At 45.7% G+C, this 20292-nt stretch overlaps 1 protein-coding gene across 2 annotated transcripts in view; it reads right to left on the bottom strand.

Moving 5' to 3' along the window:
- kcnq3 (potassium voltage-gated channel, KQT-like subfamily, member 3) overlaps positions 1-20292 on the bottom strand; it is an 80699-nt gene that overhangs the window by 57044 nt on the left and 3363 nt on the right. The gene's annotated exons all lie outside the window — the stretch shown is intronic.

Here is a 20292-nt window from a genome sequence, read left to right on the forward strand (position 1 = left end):
TAATAATAACAATAATAGGAAAAGAAGGATGTAGAAAAAGATGTTAAAAAAAAAATAAAGTTAAACAAAATATTAAAATAATGTGACAAAACAAAAAGTTACGTGGGGAAAAAAAGTAAAATAAAGTATTTTAAAAAAATTTAAAAAAATTTGGAAAAGTAAAAATTTAAAGAAAAATTGTAACAAATGAAAAAACAAAATCTGAATATAGTCAGAACAGTGTAAACAGACAGAATAATGTAAAAGACAAAATAAAGTAAAAAAAAAAAAAAATTAATTTTATATGAAAAAGTCAAAATATGTGAGACAGGTCAGAAAAAATGTAAAAAGACTCAAGAAAATGACAAAAAGTCAAATTAATGAAAACATTTTTAGTCATAAACTCTGATTTTCAGAGTCAAACTCTGAGCCGGTCATTCAGACCAAAGCCAGCAGCTGCAGATTCCTCTAAAGTGGATTCCTTCAGTCCTGAAGTTCCTCCATGAACAGGAAACTCCAGGTCTGATCCGGATCCTCTCGCAGCCCGTGTTGACTCTCAGCTCGCTCTGAAGCCAGAGAAAAACCACAAAAACCTTCTGCAAACACAAGCAGCCCAGACCGTCCTCCTGCTGCCAAAACACACAGCCCCCAAAAAGGAGGAGGAAACACACCCGAGGCTCGGCCAATCACACGAGGCCTCAGGGTCAGCATCCAGGAAGCTTTCCAGGGAGGGCGCCGCGTCTCAGGACGAGCCTCGAAGGAATCAGAGAGGATGCTCCATTACGGCCCTGAGAGAGCTGAGGGGGCAGAGCGGGGCTGGGGGGGCAAACAAATGGTTCCTGGTGCGAAAGACAGCATGAATAAGAGATGAGCGCTGGGTTCACAGCCCAGCTAAGTGCTCCGTCAGCGGCACGGAGGCTTCACCCAGAGCACGCTGCAATCTGATGCTGCAGCTCCACGCTCCCCGCCAGGCTGCTGCGAAATCTTTGTTTGTATGACAATAAACCAGAGTAAAATATGAACCAGACATCTAGGTGAGCTGATGAGAGGACACAGAAAGTTTGACCTGAGCAACGAAGCAAACTGTTCAAATCATTTTCAACACCAGAGCTTCTTACTGCCATCATTTCAACCTCTGATTTGATTCTACTTCTGAAAAACCTCCTAAAGAGTTACAAAGACCAACAAACCTTTGGTACACCATTAAATTTCTGTTTCATCATTTGGTTGTCATTAGCAGTGCTGGCTAACTTCACTTCCTGTCTGTGTTAAGTTCTATTCAGGGAAATAAATGGCTCCACCACACCTCCAGACCAGTAGAGGGCAGTAAGAAAGAGGCGAAGATGATGCCAAAGAAAGACAGGGGCTGGACTCAAAGGAAGATGATGAACTTTAAAAGCCAGGACAGAGATGGAGCGGTGTTCCAGTTTAAAGAGCGACCCTGTTAACTGGAGGCTTTCAGCTTCAGATCATCATCAAACCCTGATCTGATGATGAGGTTCAGATCATTTAATCAATCAATCAATCAATCAATCAATCTTTATTTATATAGCGCCAAATCATAACAAATGTTATTTCAAGACACTTTACAAAAACATTTACAGGTCTAGACCCGTAAATGTTAATAAAATTTTATTAGCAGAAACCCAACATCAAGACAAGATAAGGAGTCTTATCTGATCTTAATCCACCATGAGTACAGGACTTTGCAGCATTTAGCAAGTTACAATGGCAAGGAAAAACTTCCCTTTAACAGGCAGAAACCTCGGACAGAACCAGACTCATGTTAGACAGACATCTGAGGAGACTGTGTTGGGGTTAGAGAGAGACAGATAGAGGAGAGAGAGTGGGAGAGAGAGGGGGGGGGGGGGAGAAAAAAGGAGGGGGGGGGTAGGGATACACACACACGCACACAGACACACACACAGACACACATACACACACACACACACACACACAGAAAGGGAGAGAGAGAGAAACAGACGGAGTCTGAAGTTTGGCGCTGTGGCGACAGTTAAGGAGAAACCAGCAGGCCAAATCCAAGGCTGTAGTAGCTGGTAATCATTAAAACTTCCCCAGGTCTTCCTCTGTGTTTGATCAGCTGCTGTAACCTGGATCTCCTCTGACACGTTCAGCTGAAGGTCTCCAGTTTACAGGGTCACTCTTTAAACTGGAACACCGGGAGCTGACAGAGACACATTCACATCATCAGGATCAGAGACCGTTGGTTAGGAGGAACTAAACCAAGACCAGCACAGCTGGGGGTCAGCTTATTGAGGACATAAAACACCGAGGCTGCTCCTCCAATCAGAGAGCTTTAGCGTTTATTAACTGTCACATTCACTTCCTGGTTTTTATGTAGCGTAAGACTCCCCTGAGACACGTTAGCGCAGCACTTCAGCGCTGACCTCAGATTTCGTGACTGTTCCTCATCTTAATGCAGCCTGAGAGAGAAAGAAACGATCCAATCAGAGCGGTGGACCGCACCGAGGAGAGAGGAGGGAGGGAGGGAGGAGGGAGGAGGGAGGAGGGAGGAGGGAGGAGGGAGGGAGGGAGGTGTTAGCTTTAGCCTGGAGGTGGACAGAGGAAGCTCTCAGAGCCACAGCCTGGTTATAAAGCGTCTGGTTCAAACCGCACGCTGTCACTCTCCAAAATGGATCCTAGGCAGAGTGTTCACACACACACACACACACATGAAGCTGTGTGTGTGAGAGACAGTGGGAAATGATTGAGAGGAGCCTGGAGGTGTGTGTGTGTGTGTGAGAGTGTGTGTGGAGCAGCTAATGGAGGTGTGTTCAGCTGCAGTGTGACTGGATTAATGAAAACAGCTGATTTCACCAGATGAATCAGAAACTTAAAGAGGGGGTGTGTGAGGAGCAGATCCTCAGACTGAGCGTGAATCCATGCAGCACAGAGCGACTCCCACACGACTGAACACTCAAAAGCTGCTGTTCCCTGAGTCACCACTAGGGGCAGCCTCCAAATATGAGTCGGTCCACACAGAGCTCCATGTTTAAAACTTCACAGCAGAAATAAAGTTTAGGAAACAGGTTTCCTCTTCAGGTTAGAGAGTTTTTACAACATCAGGATTTTGAGATGATACGAGTTTTAATCGACAGAATCCTGTTCCTGCTCCCAAACCACGGGAAAAAAGGCCCAACGTGGCTCAGAGGTTGAGATACTCCGTTAGCTGTCTGACTTGTATCAGTGCTGGTGTTAATTTAAAGTACGATTAGTTAAAAGTACAGAAGCATCTTTTCTGTTCAGAGTCACTAAAACTGGAGGAACAGGATCACGTCAGGTCTGAAGCAATGCTGCACTGTAAAAAATGTCACTCTAAAGTACGGTAAAACACTGGCCAGTTATCATCTGATTTTTTTTTTTTTTTTTTTTTTTTTTTTTGCAGTGTATGTACTGAAATTTATTTTTACGGTATAATACTGAACATTAGATTACGGTATATGAATATATGAATGTGAAATAACGGTTGTTTTTTTACAGTTTTCAAATATTACAGAAATTTATTGTTGAAATTTCCACATTTATCTACATTAATTTGTTACAGTGCGAACAAAGTCACCCTCTAGTGGTCAAATTAAGGCTTTTCACCCCATTGGATCCCAGTGCCCCCATATTACCAGATCTCTTTAAATTACCGTAAATCCTCTACAATTTGGGCTCACAGAAAATTCAAATGGCTACATAAAGAAAGAAAGACAAGCTTTACAGAGATATCCGGGGTATTATGGTACTGTGCGACAATGCTCCAATAACAGGCAATAATTGGTGAAAGCAACTCTCATTACCGTAACTCTTCAGCTATTTGGGCAAGAGAAAAAAATCAAATCCTGGAAGAAGAGAAGATTAGCTTTCTGAGCATGATCTCTGACTCTTTAAGGAAAAAAAAACCCAAAAGTTTCACCAGCACTGTGTTTGCTTTGGGCTTTTTCAAATTAAGGAGTTAGCTTAATTAGCAGATGCTAGCATGGCTCTGTGTTGCTTCTCTGGCCTCTCGCTAACAGCCTTTGAGGCCCACACACTCTGTATGCACGAAAACCTCACACAAAACTACTCACAAATATATACGCACTGTCCCTTTAAGGTCTGGGGGGACAGGGTCTTTCCTCGGCGCTGTGTTCATCATGCTAACACCTCCGTGCCTCACAAACACACAAACAGCACTGCAGGAAAAACCAGCTGCTCGGCTAATTAACAGAGACTTCATTGTGAACACAAAGTGTGTCAAAGCCTCATCCTGGACACACACACACACACACACACACACACACACTCACACTCACACTCCCCCTGTGCCTGCACTCCATCTTCTCCAGAATTCGCTAACGTCGTTAGCATGGAGCAGCTCTGGCAAACCCACAGCTCGCTAATGGACGTCTTTAAATCAGAGCCTGGCTGGACCTGCTGCGAGTGGAGCAGCCGTGACTCAGAGAGAAACTACAGACACAGACAACCAACACGGGATTTTCTCTTTGTGGAGAAATATCAGCTACAGGTCCAACCAGACGAACCAAAAACATGCTGAAGACCTGAGCTGGAGCCTCAGATCAGGGCGTTAAACCCAGAGTCAGGGTCTCCTCAGAGTCAGGGTCTCCTCAGAGTCCAGGTCTCCTCAGAGTCAGGGTCTCCTCAGAGTCAAGGTCTCCTCAGAGTCAGGGTCTCCTCAGAGTCAAGGTCTCCTCAGAGTCAGGGTCTCCTCAGAGTCCAGGTCTCCTCAGCTTCATGGTCTCCTCAGCCTTTGTTTGTTTACCTCTCTCGTGTTTCTGATTGGACATGATGGAAGGTGATTGGTGGGAGTGTGAACGTGCACAGCTCTGAGGGATGACTCCACGCTGCAGGCTAAATCTGTCCACCAACCACACGCAGAGCTGCACACAGAGCTGCACACAGAGCTGCACACAGAGCTGCACACAGAGCTGCACACAGAGCTGCACACAGAGCTGCACACAGAGCTGCACACAGAGCTGCACACAGAGCTGCACACAGAGCTGCACACAGAGCCGCCGCTTTGGTCCAGATCCTCCAGGATTTGACTCATCCTGGGTGTGTTGGGGGGTGGAGGACAGGACTGATGGTGGTCTTTGTTTCAGTTTGTCTCCAGCAGCCTCTGTAATATCAGATATGGTTAATCTGCATCAGGGTTTAGTGGAGGACACATCCTCTGAGACAGAACAGGAAGTCCATTTATGGAAACAGGAAGTGAGCTTCAGTGTGGCTTTAACATGTTTTTCACATGGAGTGATGGATGGATCTGAAGACGTCGAACCCCCCGAGGAGAGGAGGACGGCTCAGCTCGGCAAAACGAGCATCCTAAATGACTGCCCCCTACGGGGCACTGTGCAGAACTGCAGGCGTCCTGACTGCTCGTCTCCTCAGACTGAGGCGTGTTTTTATCAAGCGGCAACTTCTGGTCAAAATATTATTGCTGATAAACGATATTATTGTCAATATTATTTTGAAGTTTTTCCCATTTTTTTCATTGATGTAATTATGATAAATGGGATAACATCAAAAGCAAGAAACTTTAATTTCTTAAGAGTATTTAACTGTAATTAAAAGGTCAGGATCTTTGAAATAAAATCAATTAAACAAAAATATAAATTTAACAAACAAGAAAGAGAAAAAAATACAATGATAATAAAATGGACTCTTTTAGGAAAAAATACATGTCAGTAAAAATAATTAATACTAATCAAAAACAATCAAACATAGACCCTGTCTCTAAAGAAAAAACTCCAAAAAAAACAACAACAAAAACTATAGCCTAAATCAAAGGGAGTTTATACAGTTCCTGAATTGTTTGTAACATGTACTTTTTCCCAGTCAATCCGTACTGTCTGTCAAACGTTTTTAACATTTCTGGCTTTAACCGTATTGAAGGGCTGCATTTCTTTGGCAATGTAGCTGTCTTTGAGCGCCACCATGTGGTGCTTTTATTTCTATTTCCTTTGCCGACCAAAAGCCTCAGTGAGAGCGGATTGTCAAAGAACAAGGCTCCGCTGCACCTCCCCTTCTTCTTCTTCGTCGCCGCTATTTTCAAACAGATGCTATGAGCTCACACTTTGTTCATTCTGATAAAAACTAAATATTCCCACACTGGGACTGTGGCAGGCGGCTTAAGAACCGTATCTTTGGTGCCATCACTCATATTAGCGTGTGTTTCCTCCTTACCCCTCAGGACGCTCGCTTCAGCTCTCTCCATGTGTACGCACCAGCAGCCCCGTCTTCACCCCAAAGATCACATTTTTGACAGATGCTCACTCCGCTATAAATCTGCTAAATCTGCTATAGAACCTATGCACCCTGATGTTAGGAAAGATAGACGTAGTGAGCCATCTTCTCATTCAGCCTCTTTGGTCCAAAGAGAGGAGGAAAACTAACATGCAGCACGTGTCAGTTTATCCAGGCTGGAAAACTTACCCAGGACGTTTTAATTTATCCTTTGGTTCATTGACTTATTGATTATGGTGACAGGCCTAGTTGCTAATTTTACTATCAGCTCCCACCGTACGGGGGGTGAATTTTTTTCTTACTCAGTCATTCAGAGGAGTTTAAGATCGTGAGCTCCCCCAATAAGAGGCACAGCTGAGGGTCACGTGACTGACAGGCGAAGCCCTTGCCACAACCAATATGGCCGCTAGAGCCGATCTGCTTCATTTTCCGTTACAGAAACAGACGGGTGACATCTGCGAGACTACGTCCATGTTTTATACAGTCTGTGGTTTTTATCACCTGACAGACACACACACACTGACAGGAAGAGAAACTTCAGGTTTTAACGTACACACTGATGATCTGCTTCTTCTCTGACCTGGAGGGGTCAACGACGACTGATCAGGAGACAAACCACCATGGACGGACATTTGTGACAAATTGTGTGTGTGTTTGTGTGTGTGTGTGTGTGTGTGTCCTGAGCTCCCTGTTACCCATGTTTCCATGTCAGCACGTTGTTCTTCCCGACATGTCAGAGGAAGAACTGACACAGTCGGTGAAAATCCCTGACACATCAGATCCAGAGGAGACTGAAATTACAGACGCTGATGATCCACTCACACACACACACACACACACACACACACACACACACACGCACACACACACACACACACACACACACACACACACACACACACACGCGCACACACACACACACGCGCGCACGCACACACACACACAGTCATCCCCACCCAAGCTCTGATTCCTGCTGCAGGGCACTAACCTTCGATGCCCAAACACCACCTCACTGACAGGCTAAGAGCATGTTACACACACTCACACACACCAACACACACACACACACACACACACACACACACACACACACACACACACACACACACACACACACACACACACAGATTGAGATGTGAACGGTTTGGTGTGGAGAAAGGGATTGTGGGATTGGAGACGGGGTTTCCCTTTACAAAAGCCAGATCTGCTTTCTGGGCCCGGTAAGACCATCCTCCTCAGGGTCCGACTGCTCCACCTGCATGCATCGATCCCCGTCTGTGTGTGTGTGTGTGTGTGTGTGTGTGTGTGTGTGTGTGTGTGTGTGTGTGTGTGTGTGTGTGTGTGTGTGTGTGTGTGTGTGTGTGTGTGTGTGTGTGTGTGTGGTATCAGGTTAACCCAGCAGCAGCAGCAGAGATGACAGAGGAACGTTTGTCTGGGAGGTCAAACTACAACTGCTCCGACGGAAACCTGACACCCAGACCCAGACCCCGTCACTGAGACCTGATGGAGGAGGACGACTGGCAGCCCCAACTGGATCCTATACAGACCTGTAAGACCCACATGCCGTGGACTCCTCAGATCCCCAGACCATCAGGGATGCTGGTTCTGAGCTGTGCGCTGAGACCAAACCAGGTGCTCGGTCTGATCTTTAGAGCTGAGGACACAGGGTCCAGGGTTTCCAAAAAGAATGTCATGTGCCTGATGACCAAAACACACGATCACAGCAGCCCTACGTCTGCTGGATCCCGAGCAGTGACGGGTCAGTTTACAGAGAGCAGACCAAGGGGGACAGGAAGTCCAGGACAGGAACCACCTAAGAACACCCAGAGACTTTCAAAATAAGACAAAGCGTGTCCAAACCAGGAAGTCTTTATCTACAACAACAAAGGGACAAGATGAGTCCTGGTTTCGTCCTGGTTTCTCCAGAGTCCCTGATTCTCTCGTACTGATATGTTCTGTAAAAACAGTGAAATGAGCCTTTAATGAGTGTGCTTTTTAATGTGTGTGTCTCCATCTCCTAACGAACGTCGAGCTCAGATCTTCAGCTTCTTGTTCTCAGCATCCCTCGAATGCTGGTTTTCCTGCTGCACCCTCCATCTGTCCGTCCCCTCTGTGTGTGTGTGTGTGTGTGTGTGTGTGTGTGTGTGTGTGTGTGTCTCAGTGATAGCATTAAAGTGATGAATGGATCTGTGTGTTTGCTCTGGAAACGGGCCGACTCAGAGGGTCACAGCTCTCCCTGATCGTCTCCTGTTAATCACCAAACACCGTCAAAGCGTAACCATCAAACTGAGAAACGTTTAGTCATCAACCAGGCCTCACAGAAGTTATGACTCCGTTTCCCAGCATTCAGCTCGTTTGAGCCGTTAATGTGCTTAAGACAAACGAGCTGAGAAACACTCGTCAGCTGCAGGAAAACGCTCATACTCATTAGCACGCACAGACTTTACAAAGGGCAGAACAACAACAATAAAGGAGGACAAATTATCTTATTTAATGAACTAAAGGGGCAGTTTAATCTTTGATAGGGCTGAAGCGCTTGTTTTAGCTTTGAAAGGGCACTTTAGCACGTTTTAGCTAAATAAAGGGCACTTAAGCACTTGTTTTAGCTTAATAAAGGGCACTTTAGCACATTATAGCTTAATAAAGGGCACTTTAGCACTTGTTTTAGCTTAATAAAGGGCACTTTAGCACATTATAGCTTAATAAAGGGCACTTTAGCACATTATAGCTTAATAAAGGGCACTTTAGCACTTGTTTTAGCTTGATAAAAAACACTGTAGCATGTTTTAGCTTAATAAAGGGCACTTTGGCGCTTGTTTTAGCTTAATATAGGGCACTTTAGCATGTTATAGCTTAATAAAGGGCGCTTTAGCATGTTTTAGCTTAATAAAGGGCACTTTAGCATGTTATAGCTTAATAAAGGGCGCTTTAGCATGTTTTAGCTTAATAAAGGGCGCTTTAGCACATGTTTTAGCTTAATAAAGGGCACTTTAGCATGTTATAGCTTTAAAAAAGAGCACTTTAGTGCATGTTTTAGCTCCTACAGGACCTATTTGCATCAGTTGGGGCCAAAAAGGGCACTTATGTGCATATGGATTTGAAATGGGTTTTTTCATGTGGATTTGGTTTAAAAAAAAACACTTTAGAGTGTCTTTCAGGCACTTTAGTGCATGTTTTTCTCATATTCTAATTCTTATACTTATTATTCTTGTTTTTATATACAAAGATCAGAGTCAGAGCTGTGAATCCAGAGCCAGAGAAAATATCTCCATCAGAACCAGGACCTGGTCCACCTCCATGATCCGCTCTCTGAGTGATTAATACGGCAGCTGCTGCTCTGTTTCCAACGGCAGCTTCACAACGAGGAGGAGGAGTGAGAAACTTCTCCTTCCAACTCTCTGACATTTTCCTGCTGCACAGCCTGCTGCACGTCCTGCCGCACGGCCTGCTGCACGGCCTGCCGCACGGCCTGCTGCACTGCCTGCTGCACAGCCTGCTGCACGGCCTGCTGCAGTGAAACCTGCGTTTCCTGCTGCATGAATCTTACAGAGGGGTATTCTGCTGTCTCACGCTGTATACACGGATAGACAGAGACAACGCTGAACATTCAGGGGCCTCAAACACCAAGGTACACCCATAGCTCCGCCCCTGACAGGCCTCTAGAGGGCTGGCCAATCAGGAGGAAGGGGAGTTTGTGGAGCCCTGTAGAGAAATGAGCTAAAATGAAGGTTGAAGTAAGGGTTGAAAACACCAGAGAGAGGACAGTGGGGATTGTTTGAGCTCCTCCTGGTAACACCTGGAGTCTGCATCACGTCACCTTTAAACTGCTGCTCCACGTCATGGCTGACATTCCTCTGCAGAGACAGGAGCTCTCTGACAGCTGGTCGTATACCCGCTCGTTTACGGCGGCGCCCGGCAGAGGAACGCCTGCTCCATCACCGCCATCGACTGGGTGATAAAACGCAGCTAATCATGTTTGATTTCACATTAAACGCTCGGTGGAACATGCACAGGAAGAGACGTCCTCTCTGTTCCCACATCCAGGAGCGAAGGAGGCGCAGGGAGTCCCATGAAGGAGCTGGCAGCAGACTGGAGCCTCCCAGCAGCCGCTCGGCTCAGAGCCAGAGTCCGTGGGAGAGACTCCTGAATGGACCTGAGATTTCTGCAGGATCTGACTCTGACACCACCACACACCTGAGCTGAGGCTGACGCTCATGCTCCAGACGTGCAGGGTGCTGAGTGGACGCTCTGCACGCCGTTTGGAGCGTGCTCCTCCTGCAGACCAGGGAGGAACCTGTGTCGTGCGCGTTGGTGTCAGTCAGAGCTGAGTCTCTGATCAACATGAAACCAAACCTCCCAGAGCAGCTGCTGAGGAGTGACTGCTCCACCAACCTCCAGCTGCTGGGCGCTTAGTGTCCCTGTGTGCACGTTAAACCAGACTCTATGGATCCACTGTGGGCCTCTCTTTATGCTAATGACCCTCACTGCACTTACAAACATCCATGCTAACAGCTAAGCATGCTAACAGGAAGATTAACGTCTGCTAAGACTGAAGGATGACTTCACTGCTCTACACTGTAAAAAATAACTAAATTAACGAGGAAATTTAAATGTTAAAACCATTTTCAGTTTAAAGGTGCCATAGGCAGGATTTAGCTCGTCAATGCTAATGTTTTTGTGTTTTCTTTGGATTAAATGTTAGAGTATCCATTGATAACCCTTTATGAGTGGAGTATAATTGCTCTAGTAGGTATCTTTTACCAATCAGAAGAGCCCCTGAGGCTCTATCCTGATTGGTCAAGGGCGGCACTTCTTCCTTCATTGCGATTGGTTGTAAAGCTCTTCGTTTTTGCGCATGAGGAAGTCCTGGCTCGCATATTTACCTGCCTTGTTGGACTTCCAACCCCCAAAACCCCAAGGAGTTAAACGAGGACAGCACGAAGAAGAAGAAGAGAGAGAAGAAGAGCAAAAAAAAAATGGTAGGTATCGTGTTGCGTTTGCGCGCACGTTCTTGTGGGAGGGGCTAAACTTGCGTAAGGGCGTGATGTCAGAGAACACAGGACGGGAGGGGCTGTGCTGGTTTTTAAATCGCCATCTTACCTGTGTAATCCTGCCTACAGCACCTTTAAATACAGCATATTGTGATGGTGTTTTGTAACCGTGAGTGAGGAGGAAACTCTGCCGTACACCGAGATGTTACACTGAGGCTGTCTGTGCTCCACATGGCATGGACTGTCTGTCTGTGTACCCATGTACACCCAGAGGTTTTTACAGTGTTAAATGTTTGAAGCTAAAAAAATTATGCTGCGTTGGGCAAATTATAAAGAGAAGAGAAAAGAAAGAGTTTTGTTTTTGTTTTCAGTTGATTTTAAATCATCAGTTTCTTTATCAGAGCAGAGACAGCCGGTCAGCGCCATGTGAAGCACAGACAGCCTTTGCTTTAATTTTTTACAGTGTAGTTACAGGAGATTTCAAGCTCAGATTTTACCTCAGAAATATCTTATCTCTGGGTAAATCTGTTGATGTAACTTTGACGAGTTTAGTCGTTATAATCAGAGTCTGTAGCCGCGGTTTGTCTGCACACGAAGACGCTCTGGTTTCTTTCTGATCTGGACGAGCTGCTCCAGCCGGATCCTTCAAGAGATGAAGTTTGATCTGGGAAATCTCTTTTCACTGTTTTTCTTTTTCATGGTAAAGACGGTTACGTTTGTGTTAAGAGGAAATAAAAACATAAATCAACAGACACATGCAGGATGGTTTAGAAAGGACGTCACAGAGCGATCTCTGTAATCATCGTCTGCTCGGTGAAAACTCAGCGCAGGACGCTTAATTGAGCCTGGATGTGTAATCTGAATGATTCTCCCTCTGGAGCATCATTTGTTGAACATTAAGTGAAATGACCACAACCACAGAGTCCATTAAGAGGCGCGCTGAGCCCGCCATGAGTTAACACACACACTGATGGTCTGAGGGAGGGCGTCAGGAAGCAAACTGCTCACGCTCCATCTCTGATCAACGCGCAGACACACACACAGCACCGTCACTTCACCCAAACTCCATAAACTCAGAGTGTTTGTGTTGTTGTCGAGTGGAAATGATGAGTCCACAGAAAACTGCGGGAACACAGCTTCCTCTGCACTTTTTTGGCACCGAGGATCAAAGAGTCAGCTCCTGAACAACGAGCTGAGACATGAAGCTGTCAAAGTGTTGGACAGAAAGATGATGAAGTGAAATCAGGTTTGAGCTCTCGTTTTAAACCTCCAAACTGCACCAAAGTCGTCTGCTCTGACCCGGCGCTCAGACGATCTGCAGCTCTCTGCATCGCCACCAAACCACTCCTGCAGCTGAACGCTAATCAGAGAAGCTAACTGCTAATGAGCTGCACACTGCGCCTCAGTCTCTGACTCTGCTTCACGTTTCATCACGCTCCTGTTTGATCCGTCAGCCTGACCTCCAGCAGCGGCTCCTTCACAATCTGACTCACACAAAGTTCTGTGTCAGGAAATCCAGGAGGAGAGTAACACCAGCTGATCTTTCTCCACAGCTTCAGCGTTGGAAAAGCTGCAGGAAGGATTTTAGCAAACGTCTGAAGCAGCAGGGAAACGTGACGCCGCCTGAACGCTGCCTGTTTCCAGAAACCTCACCTACAATCACACCTGCTGAGTCAGCGCGGGAGGCAGCAAACAAAGCCGCTAATTAGCAACACGTGGGTTTGTTAGGTAACCACGGCACACGCTGAAGAGCTGAAGAGCTGAGGAGCTGAGGAGCTGAGGGATGGAGCTGGAGCGTTTCTGATGTATTTGGTCTCTAACAAGGACAAAGAAAGGACGCGTTCCCGAGCTCACGGCCGATCGTTTCCCCTGAAGGAGCAACATGATCGCTGCGCCGTGGATAAGCGCTGAATGCGTGATGTGCCGCTCAGAGGGAGGAGGCAGTTCGGCCTGCATCTGGAGAGACAGATGTGACACTAACGTGTGGCATTAATCTCGCTGGGCGCCCGGTCGGACGAGGACTTGCTGAGGTTTGAGGTATTCATCCACGAGGCAGGAGAAGTCTGCTCGCTCAGCAAAATCTGAAACTCATCAGCGCGCTTTTGTTTCAGTTTGACGCCAAAGATTTGAGTTCAGCGGGAGGAAAACAGCTGAGAGGGAGAGACAGGAGATCAGGATCCAGCAGAGTCTGGTTTACATTCAGCTGCTCAGTGTTTATCACATTTTCATTATTCTCTGAGAAGCTGGTGTAGCTTCCATCAGAGCTGATCATATGTTGGGTGTTTTACACGTGTTGGGGTTTGCTGAAACAGAAACTGATGTGTTTGCCTCAGATCCAGCAGGCAGAGGGGTCTAACACGCTCCCTGGTTTTCCTCTGAGACTTCAGATCCAGTCCCTCCCTGACCCTGAGCGAGCAGCAGAGGAGTGAGGACCTGACCGAGCCAGGGACACGGGAACAGGCTGGACTCAGGAGTCCAACATTCAGTGTCCCATAAAACGCTCCAGGCCTTCCTGTTTCTGCTGGACGATGATGATGATGATGATGATGCATAGGGGACATGAGAGTCATCCTGAGCGGCCTCCACCTGCACAGGAGCGTGTAATCCCCCACACAGATCCCAGAGCAGAAACCCTGACGCTATGAGCTTTCCTCTGACGGCCTGATCTGCACACAGAGAGCGGCGGCGGTGGCGGCGGCTGTTGTTTTCCAATGAAGGGAGCAGCATCAACGTGCTGGAGGAGAGTGAGGAGAGAGATCTGATTTCACTCTGGACACAGTGTTGTTATGGTAACTGAAATTTTGGTACCACGGTGCTCAGTCCTGGAGCTGAAGCTTAGATTTGACAAGTCTGCATTCCTAATTTACCTCACAGTGAAACCTCCAGGGGGCGCTACCAGGGGGAGCTACCAGGGGGGCGCTACCAGGGGGCGCTACCAGGGGGAGCTACCAGGGGGGCGCTACCAGGGGGCGCTACCAGGGGGGCGCTACCAGGGGGGCGCTACCAGGGGGCGCTACCAGGGGGCGCTACCAGGGGATGCTACCAGGGGGTGCTACCAGGGGGCGCACACAGAGGGTGCTCCCAGATGGCACAGAGGGGGCGCTACCAGTTCGCATAAGAGGTGTGCTACCAGTAGGGTTGGGTACCTTTCACATCTGAAACCATTCGGTACTGATGGCCGGTACCTGGCAATCGGTATCAGTACTCAATGGTACCAATTTTTGGTACTTTTTTGTGTTTATGTGGTAAAAATAATATCTATTTGTTTAATAATAAAATCCTATTTTGTTTCAATTTAACATTTTTATTCTTCAGTATATAACCTTGTAATCCTGTGTTCATGTCCAGTAGGAAAATCACCTACTCTTCCACTTCCTCACAGTCACAAGGATGCATCTAGGTACCTAAACAATGTACCTTTTGACTTTACATGAATCGGTACCCGGTACTTTAGGCAGAATTCAGTCTGTGCCTATAAAAGTACCTAGTTGGGTACCCATCCCTAGCTACCAGGGGACACACACAGGGGGCACACACAGGGGGCACACACAGGGGGCACACACAGGGGGCACACACAGGGGGCACACACAGGGGGCACACACAGGGGGCGCACTGCACACAGTGAATATGTGTCTTTAACCTGGACTTGGGGGCAAAACCTCCTGTACCTGGGGACCCAGTTCCTCCATCGATGGTTAAAGAGTCTGAGGGTCGGTAAACCCTGTTGCTTTACAAAGAGGAGCAGGAATCAAAGTTTCTTTCTAAAATGTGCCAAAAGAGAGCGTTTCACAGCACCTCAGGCTGGAAAAAGCACCTTAAGACCAGCACCAAAGGGTACCTCCATACTGGCCTCTGTGTCACATCATGACGACAAATAAGAATCACCTCCTCCTTCTCAGGACAGCGTACATCCATAGAGATGCTACTCAACCAAAGAGACAAAGCCACGTGTTGGGGTACCCCAAACCAGACCTGTCCATGTATTTTAAGTGTGTTAAAGTTCCTCAGATCAGCTGATCCATGTATTTGCTGTGCTTCAACCAAGAACTAGCAATGTGTTGGAGAACCTCCTTTGGGATCCTCCTTGTGTTTCACCTCACCAGTTAGACCACAGTTTGTGTAAGGGTACTTTAAATGAGATACTGAAAACAACCATGTGTCGGAGTACCCTGAATCAGACCTTATGGATATTACAGACTACATTTTTTTACAGCTTTCTCATTTTTAATGGTTATGGTTTCTTTCAAAGTAGGCTCAACCTAACCCTAACCAAGGAACGTGTTTTGGTACCTTCAAACAGACCTAACCCTGTGTTGAGCTGTCAACAACCTGAATCAGCTGTTTCCTGTGTCTGGTGATGAAATGAGTTGGGGGACATCACATCAAATCTCAGCAGGGAACCTTTTCAGTTATGGTTTTATGTGTGTTAGGGTACCTTTAACCAGACCTGAGCAACTGTTGGAGAAAGGAAACAGCAGTTTAAGGTACTTTACTGCACGTGAAGAGGAGAGGAAACAGGGTTTTTTTAAAAAACAGATGTAATCTTGTGAATGGGGGGGGGTAAAACTCCCTCCTTTGGATCACTGTGGGTACTCCCCTGCAGCTCCTCCAGCTCTCTGTTGGCGTTATCACATTATTCAAATTAAAGTGTAACCCGTATCCTGTGGGGACGCTCTGAAACCTCCTCTGGGGCAGCCGGAGCTCCTGCCTCCCTGGAGGGAAGTGAAGTGATCCAAAGTCATTCAGCTAATATTGAAAACCCCCGAGGAGAGAAAGACTTACATTCAATTATTCCAGATACCAGCCAGGCTGTCACCTCCACCTGCTCCATCAGGAGTCTGGATGAGGAGGCACAGGAGGAGGAATCAGGACATGTGGGGGAACTTCAGGGATGTGTTTTTTTTATTTTTCACGTTTCAAACCCTCTTCCTGGTTTTCCTCCGACCCCTCACCTCCACCTCTCCTCGTCTGTTTCTCCTTCCTGAGCTGCTATCTGCTCTAATCCCCGTCGCCTCGCCTCCTTCCTAAACATGTCACGTTGGAGCGACGCCGCTGCATCATAATCTGTGGGTGAAGAGTGTGAGCAACGCTTCCCCTGCAGTCGACACAAACCCCTGAAGTGCCCTTGAGCAAGACACTTCACACCCTGAGCTGAGCCTGGGTTTAGAGCAGCAGCAGGTGTTAGCGTCCCCGGTCGATTTCCTCTGGTCTTAAAGACACAGAGCAGAAATAAAGATGTTCTGATACACAGCTAACCCTGATGCGGCATGAAGACCAACAGATATCCTTTAATAACTGGCTAACGTAGCTCTCCATTGTTAGCAAATATAAGCTTCTGTAGTAGGCTATCGTTAGCTATCATCACCTCATGTTACTGCTATCAAAGACTGTGGTAGGATCATAAAACTGCGAGTGTAGGCTCTTTAAACAGCTAGCTTTAGCTATCGTAGGCTATCATTAGCCACGCTAAGCTTCATAAAGGCTTTTGTAGGCTATCAAAGGCTGCTATAGCCTCATATAACTGCTAAAGTAGGCTATCATAGCCCCATAATAAGGCTAAAGTAGGCTATCCTAGCCCCATAATAAGGCTAAAGTTGGCTATCATAGCCTCATAATAAATCTGAAGTAGGCTATCATGGGCTATCATAGCTTCTTTTAAATGCCATAGTAGGCTAGCAAAGGCTATCAAAGGCTACTTTAGCCTCATATAACTGCTAAAGTAGGCTATCATAGCCCCATAATAAGGCTACAGTAGGCTATCATAGCCCCAAAATAAGGCTAAAGTAGGCTATCATAGCCCCAAAATAAGGCTAAAGTAGGCTATCATAGCCCCAAAATAAGGCTAAAGTAGGCTATCATAGCCCCAAAATAAGGCTAAAGTTGGCTATCATAGCCCCAAAATAAGGCTAAAGTTGGCTATCATGGGCTGTCATAGCTTCTTTTAAATGCCATAGTAGGCTAGCAAAGGCTTTCAAAGGCTACTTTAGCCTCATATAACTGCTAAAGTAGGCTATCATAGCCTCATGATAAGGCTAAAGTAGGCTATCATAGGCTGTCATAGCTTCTTATAAAGGCCGTAGTAGGCTAGCATAGGCTAACAAAGCCCCAACGAAAGGCTAAAGCAGGCTATAGTAGCTTCATATAAAGGCCATAGTACAATAGCCTGTGATAGCATAGGCTAGCGTAGCCTCATTTAATAGCTGTTATTGGCTTATATATCCCTCTACAGCACACTAATTTAACCATCCACCAGGTGCTAAGCTAACCCTCCACTTTAGCCTGATTCAATCTTATATCATAGACTCATATAACCGTCCATTGTAAGCTAATATAACCTTCTTTTTTAAGCTAACACAACCTTCAATCATACGCCAATAAAATCTTTGACCATAGGCTGAAACAACCATCCATCTTAAGCTAACGTTACCTTGTTGGTAAACTGATAAAACCTTCTACTGTGGGGCAGAGTAACTTTAAGTCGTAGGCTAATATAACGTCAACCGTAGGCTAATGTAACAATCTATTGTTTGCTAATTTAAAAATCCATCATAGTATAAAAGAAAGAAAAGGAAGTGGAGTGCATCCTTATAGCAGAACAATTAGCAACAGTTAAAATCGTTGTACTAGCAGCTATGCTAACTAGTTTCTGTAATCTAACAGTTGTTGACTTCAGCTAACAGCACAGGTTAGCACGTTTCTTAAGGTATGAGCTGAGATTGTCAGGTCTCATCTCAGACTGATCTTGGCCCTAATGATTGTTTGAAGTTCCACCAGATCCACGTCTGGTCCGTCTCTGCTCCGTCACAGCACCAGAGCTGGTTTCAGTGGACGTCTGTGTGTTAGCGTCCTCTGAGTGGAGCTGGAATTCAGCTCATGAGAAAACAGATCCTGTGACTGATGCTACTCCTGCCGTCACATGTTCATCTCCACCGCTGGATGATTCAGAGAGGCGGGAAAAGGAGCTATTAAAGCCACAACGCCGACCTCTGGGAGACGTTTCTGTAGCGACGTGAGGATCTTTGGTTTGAGGGTCTCAATGGGTCAGACGGAGACGATGGAGGAATGTGATATTTTTAAAACGAGCGTAGCCGCTATGAATAATTCACAGGTTATCAATGTGCACAAATATCAGCTTACACACACACACACACACACACACAGATTTCCTCAGTTCACCTCGACCTCTCCCCACCCTGACACTGATCCCTCTGCGTGATGACATCACACACTTGGTGTCATCTGATTGGTCAGAGGAGTTTACAGCAGACAAACCGGCACAGACCGTCTCTCCGGCAGTAAAAGGCTGAATCTTCTCGCGGGGACTGACGCTCGGAGCAGCTCTGACACCAGCAGCACATACCAGGCCGCCATATTGGACTTTCATATGTTGTGTTGCAGAGAAACACACGTGGTGACAGGCGTCAGTGTGACACGCGAGGCGCTGTGGATGAGTCAGGATCCTCCTCGTCTCTGAGACGAGTGGGGAGAGAAACGCTTCCTGGACGTTTAAACCCAGCGCAGAGACTCACAGGTCAAACTCACTCACAGTCTGCTCCACAGCTGAAGATATCTCACAACAACCAGGGAGACGGGACTGAAAACGTGTTCCTAAAGCTTCATCTTGTGCTCTCAGGATAATAACGCGCAGTTTGTACAATCCCTGCTCATAAATAACTCTGAGGTACAAACACCTGTTTCCATCACACACTTATCCTGCGTGCACAGTACACAGCTCACATGATCATAACTGGTTTCTATAACAGATCATCTTGTGCGTACAAAATAAAGCCCTCTTCCACTGACAAGATATTAACTCTCCTCTCGTGTTGTCATCTTGCGTGCACAGGATAATCACTTGCAAACAGAAGGTGTTAACTGTCCTGTTCTCAAAAGATTTTTTAATTTGTGCACAAAATTTAAACTTGTACTCACAAGCTGGGCTCTGCTTTCAAAAACATTATCATCTTGTGTGTTTAAAATATGATGTAGTTTCTGTCAGAAGCTTATCTTGCGTACACGTGTTGGAAATTTGTGCTCACAAGATAATGATGGGCTTCCAAACTATGAAGTCAAAGTAAAAACTTTTATTAAAAAGCTGTTATCTTGTGCTTGCAAGATAAAAAGTTGCCATCATCTTGTGTGCACAGGATGATAACTTGTAAACTCGAGGTTTGAGCGTCTTTGTTCTCATAAGATTTACATCTTGTTTACAAATGGTAAAGACATCATCATGCGTGTACAAGGTAACACTACGTGCATGCAAAAGAAAACTTTTTCCATCAGATACATATCTTTATAATCTTGTGTAAACAAGATAAAAACTTCATCCCAAAGGTTTTCCTCTGTGCTCACAGGATAGAAACGTGTTTTTAAGTAAGCATCTAGTGCGAACAAGATCATTTGTTTAAGTCAGATATTGATCCGTCCTTACCTATGAACTTGTGCGCACAAGATGCTAACTTCCTCGCACATGGTTTAAACTTTCCAGCTTCAATGCATTCATCTTGTGTGCACAATGTTATAAAACTTATACGGTTTCTGAAATTTACCATCTTGTGTGCACACGATAATAAATTTTGCATACAGGATAAAAACTTGTTTGCATCTTGTGTGAATATTGGATTAACTTGTGCGATAGGATGATGTCCTGTTCACACAAGTACTTAAATTATACAACGAGATATCAGCCTGTGCACAAGAGAGAAACATGTTTGCACAAGATGATTTTCTTATGTCCAAAATATTATGACTTGAGTCAACAAATGAATACCAGACTATGTGTAAAGGTTTGATGATGATTATGATGATGATGATGATGATGATGATGATGATGATGATGATGATGATGATGGGGATGATGTCCACAGACTCTATCAGGAGCCATATTCTCCTTGAAAGCACACATCACGAGTCAGTTTTCAGGATTTATTCAGAGGATCTGACACCTCAGCTTTTTTTTAACTCAGCCAATAAACAAAGACTGAAATGAAAGATTTAAATTTGAAAAAAAAAAAAAGATCTTAAACAAAAAAAAATCTGATTTAAAATCGTTAACCAAAAAGTCACATTCAGC

The sequence above is a fragment of the Halichoeres trimaculatus genome, unplaced genomic scaffold (genome assembly GCF_033239565.1).
Source record: "Halichoeres trimaculatus isolate MK-OKI-2021-1 unplaced genomic scaffold, fHalTri1.1 fHalTri1_scaffold_15, whole genome shotgun sequence".
Taxonomy (NCBI): Eukaryota; Metazoa; Chordata; class Actinopteri; order Labriformes; family Labridae; genus Halichoeres; species Halichoeres trimaculatus.